The 4772-nt window shown below is 31.2% G+C and overlaps 3 non-coding genes across 3 annotated transcripts in view; all 3 read left to right on the top strand.

Annotated features, from left to right (window-relative positions):
• Window positions 1-415: 415 nt before the first annotated feature.
• LOC123304635 lies at window positions 416-2571 on the top strand. The gene has a single exon (XR_006536635.1). It is a non-coding gene; the product is annotated as a small subunit ribosomal RNA (ribosomal RNA).
• A 951-nt stretch (window positions 2572-3522) lies between these two features.
• Window positions 3523-3677, top strand: LOC123304630. The gene has a single exon (XR_006536631.1). It is a non-coding gene; the product is annotated as a 5.8S ribosomal RNA (ribosomal RNA).
• A 635-nt stretch (window positions 3678-4312) lies between these two features.
• LOC123304633 overlaps window positions 4313-4772 on the top strand; it is a 4575-nt gene continuing 4115 nt past the window's right edge. Inside the window, exon 1 of the ribosomal RNA XR_006536633.1 lies at window positions 4313-4772. This exon is cut by the window's right edge and continues 4115 nt beyond it. This is a non-coding gene — a ribosomal RNA (large subunit ribosomal RNA).

The following is a 4772-nucleotide window of genomic DNA, read 5'->3' as shown; positions in this document are numbered from 1 at the left end:
GAGAAAATGTTTGAAATATTTTAAGACCCATTTGGTGATGGTCTGACAAAAATCATAATTATTATTTTTTTTTTTTATTCAATAATATTTATTATGAATAACATGTTATATATTTCTTTTTGTAAAAGCAAAAAAATTATATAAATGACATAATAAAATATATATTTGAAAAAAAAAAAAATTAATAATAATATATATATCTCATATGTTTTTTCTATTAATTTTAAAACAATAGAGATATAAAAAAAAAAAAAATTTATATCAGTAATGGGTGAGACCATCTGATATTTAAAATGAAATTGTAATAATATTATTATATATTAATAATTATTGTATGAAAATTTTTTTTCTTATAATAAGAAAACAAAAATATCATGTATATTATTATATATTTAATATTATAAATACAAATAGTTCCCTGGTTGATCCTGCCAGTAGTCATATGCTTGTCTCAAAGATTAAGCCATGCATGTCTCAGTACAAGCCAAATTAAGGTGAAACCGCGAAAGGCTCATTATATCAGTTATGGTTCCTTAGATCGTACCCACATTTACTTGGATAACTGTGGTAATTCTAGAGCTAATACATGCAAACAGAGTTCCGACCAGAGATGGAAGGAATGCTTTTATTAGATCAAAACCAATCGGTGTAAATTTTAATTTGCATCGTTTAATTTGGTGACTCTGAATAACTTTAAGCTGATCGCACGGTCTCGTACCGGCGACGCATCTTTCAAATGTCTGCCTTATCAACTGTCGATGGTAGGTTCTGCGCCTACCATGGTTGTAACGGGTAACGGGGAATCAGGGTTCGATTCCGGAGAGGGAGCCTGAGAAACGGCTACCACATCCAAGGAAGGCAGCAGGCGCGCAAATTACCCACTCCCGGCACGGGGAGGTAGTGACGAAAAATAACGATACGGGACTCATCCGAGGCCCCGTAATCGGAATGAGTACACTTTAAATCCTTTAACGAGGATCCATTGGAGGGCAAGTCTGGTGCCAGCAGCCGCGGTAATTCCAGCTCCAATAGCGTATATTAAAGTTGTTGCGGTTAAAAAGCTCGTAGTCGAATCTGTGTCCTACACTGTTGGTTCAATGCTCGCATTGTTTAACTAGCATGTTATGTGGGACGTCCTACCGGTGGGTGGTACAGATTATGTATAAAGTATATTTTAGTGTTATTATTTATTTAATGCATTATATATATTTTTATTATGTAATTTGTCGTAAGTGTTTAACCGTTAAGAGCGGTGGCAGCCCCCAATTGCAATCCCGTCGCGGTGCTCTTAATTGAGTGTCGAGGTGGGCCGGTACGTTTACTTTGAACAAATTAGAGTGCTTAAGGCAGGCTCAAATTTTGCCTGAATATTGTGTGCATGGAATAATGGAATAGGACCTCGGTTCTATTTTGTTGGTTTTCGGAACTCCGAGGTAATGATTAATACGGACAGATGGGGGCATTCGTATTGCGACGTTAGAGGTGAAATTCTTGGATCGTCGCAAGACGGACAGAAGCGAAAGCATTTGCCAAAAATGTTTTGATTGATCAAGAACGAAAGTTAGAGGTTCGAAGGCGATCAGATACCGCCCTAGTTCTAACCATAAACGATGCCAGCTAGCGATCCGCCGAAGTTCCTCCGATGACTCGGCGGGCAGCTTCCGGGAAACCAAAGCTTTTGGGTTCCGGGGGAAGTATGGTTGCAAAGCTGAAACTTAAAGGAATTGACGGAAGGGCACCACCAGGAGTGGAGCCTGCGGCTTAATTTGACTCAACACGGGAAACCTCACCAGGCCCGGACACCGGAAGGATTGACAGATTGAGAGCTCTTTCTTGATTCGGTGGGTGGTGGTGCATGGCCGTTCTTAGTTGGTGGAGCGATTTGTCTGGTTAATTCCGATAACGAACGAGACTCTAGCCTGCTAAATAGACGTACTTTACCGGCATCTCAAGGCCCATCGGCTGTTTGTTTCCCATTTCATTCATTTTCATGTGTGTTATGTATTGTATTTATATATGCATGTATTTTTGAGATTTAACGATCAAGATTATATTTTGTATATATTGTGCTTTATGTTGCATATGTTATGGTGTATGGGTACGCAGTTTTTTGATGTGGTTTTTACTGCCGGCGTACAAATAATTCTTCTTAGAGGGACAGGCGGCATTCTAGCCGCACGAGATTGAGCAATAACAGGTCTGTGATGCCCTTAGATGTTCTGGGCCGCACGCGCGCTACACTGAAGGAATCAGCGTGTCCTCCCAGGCCGAAAGGTCCGGGTAACCCGCTGAACCTCCTTCGTGCTAGGGATTGGGGCTTGCAATTGTTCCCCATGAACGAGGAATTCCCAGTAAGCGCGAGTCATAAGCTCGCGTTGATTACGTCCCTGCCCTTTGTACACACCGCCCGTCGCTACTACCGATTGAATGATTTAGTGAGGTCTTCGGACTGGTACGCGGCAATATTTCTGATATTGCCGATGTTGCTGGGAAGATGACCAAACTTGATCATTTAGAGGAAGTAAAAGTCGTAACAAGGTTTCCGTAGGTGAACCTGCGGAAGGATCATTAACGATATATATAAAATATATTTATTTATATTTTTTGTATTGTTTTTAAATATTCCAAAAAATAAAAATATTATTGATAAGAAATATTTTTTTTAACAAAATAACATATTAATATGTAATTTTCTCAAAATATATAATAGTAATTATGTGTTAAAAGAGATTTATTTTGGTTATGATATCATATTAAAGTAATACGCCAAACTTTTTTTATACACATAATATATCTATACATATAATATAGAGAATATTATATAAATATTAATAATATATTTGTTACATATAAAATATTTTTATATTCAATATTATTATTATTATTAAACAATAATTATTAATAAAATCTATAAATAATTTCTCTTATAAAAAAGTGAAATTAAAAATAGAATATATTGAAATTATTTGTTTATATGTATATAATCTCTATTAAGAAAAATAAAATAAGATTATAATTGATATAATCTATATTTTTATTTTTCTATGTTATATAATAAAAATAAAGAAAACACAAGATAAAATTTTTTTAAAGAATAAAATTTATTTCAAATTTAAATTTCTTTATGTTTTGTCTTGATATTTCTTTTTTTTTATTAAAAGTTATTATGTTAAAAAACAAACCCATTTGTTTTGTACCATATTAATATTATATATATTTTTATGTAGAAAATAATTTATAAAAAAAAAATAAATACATTTCTATAAAATATACCAAATATTAATTATTATATCTAGCTAGCACTAACAAAAATATCAAAAATGTTATGTATATATTTATTAATACCATAATATCTTTAATTTATATATATATATTTAAAATAAAATATATAATTTATATTCTAGAAAAATTTTTTTATTTTAAAAGAATTTATAAAGATATATAAATTAATAATTTTATTTTTTATATTAAAAATAAAGATTATTATTAATAATAATACTTACATTTAAAATTTAAAAAGATTACCCTGGACGGTGGATCACTTGGCTCGTGGGTCGATGAAGAACGCAGCTAATTGCGCGTCAACTTGTGAACTGCAGGACACATGAACATTGACATTTCGAACGCACATTGCGGTCCTTGGATACTGTTCCCGGACCACATCTGGCTGAGGGTCGTATACATTATATTAATATAATAAAAGATTATTTTACATAAAATTTTTTTTATGAAAAAGAAATTTATCAATAATTAAAAAAGAAAATTTATTTTTTCATATTTAATTAAATTGATAAATAAAATTTTTATAAAAGAAATGTAAAATTATTTATATATGAATGTTTTACGCCAAATATAAGAAAAAAATAAATATAAAATGTTTTTAATAGCATTTAAAATTTATATATTTTTTATTATTTGTCGACATTTTTAAATTAATATATCAATATTATTTTTTATCATTTATATATAATATTATAAAACTTTATGTTAATAATAATATTAATAATAAATGATATTAATAATATATTTTTAAAATATTAAATAAAGAAGAATAAACAAAAATATTATATATTAATATTTTGTTATGGAATATTTTATTTGTAATAAAATTTTCAATATACTCGAAAAAAATTAATATATATAATTATTTATTTTTTATTTTCTTCTCTTTAGATAAATATAAAAATAATATTATATAATAATATTAAAAAAATTTGAGTATGAATAATTAAGAAAATTGTTTACTTATAAAATATAACAAAAACATAATATATAAAAAAAATTTTTGTTTTAATACTTCTAAAAACTTTTACGACCTCAGAGTAGGTGAGATTACCCGCTGAATTTAAGCATATTATTAAGCGGAGGAAAAGAAACTAACTAGGATTCCCTTAGTAGCGGCGAGCGAACAGGGATAAGCCCAGCACTGAACCCCGTGGCTGATAAACAGACACTTGGGGAATGTAGTGTTTAGGAAGATTCAATATAAACCTATTGTTATATAATACATCCAAGTCCATCTTGAATGGGGCCATATACCCATAGAGGGTGCCAGGCCCGTAGTGATTATTATTGATGATAGGTGAATCTTTCCTTAGAGTCGGGTTGCTTGAGAGTGCAGCTCTAAGTGGGTGGTAAACTCCATCTAAGGCTAAATATTACCACGAGACCGATAGCGAACAAGTACCGTGAGGGAAAGTTGAAAAGAACTTTGAAGAGAGAGTTAAAGAGTACGTAAAACCGTTCAGGGGTAAACCTGAGAAACCCGAAAG

The sequence above is a fragment of the Chrysoperla carnea genome, assembly GCF_905475395.1.
Source record: "Chrysoperla carnea chromosome X unlocalized genomic scaffold, inChrCarn1.1 SUPER_X_unloc_73, whole genome shotgun sequence".
Lineage (NCBI taxonomy): Eukaryota > Metazoa > Arthropoda > Insecta > Neuroptera > Chrysopidae > Chrysoperla > Chrysoperla carnea.
The sequence above is the reverse complement of the archived record's forward strand: the minus strand, read 5'-3'. Positions and strand labels throughout refer to the sequence as shown.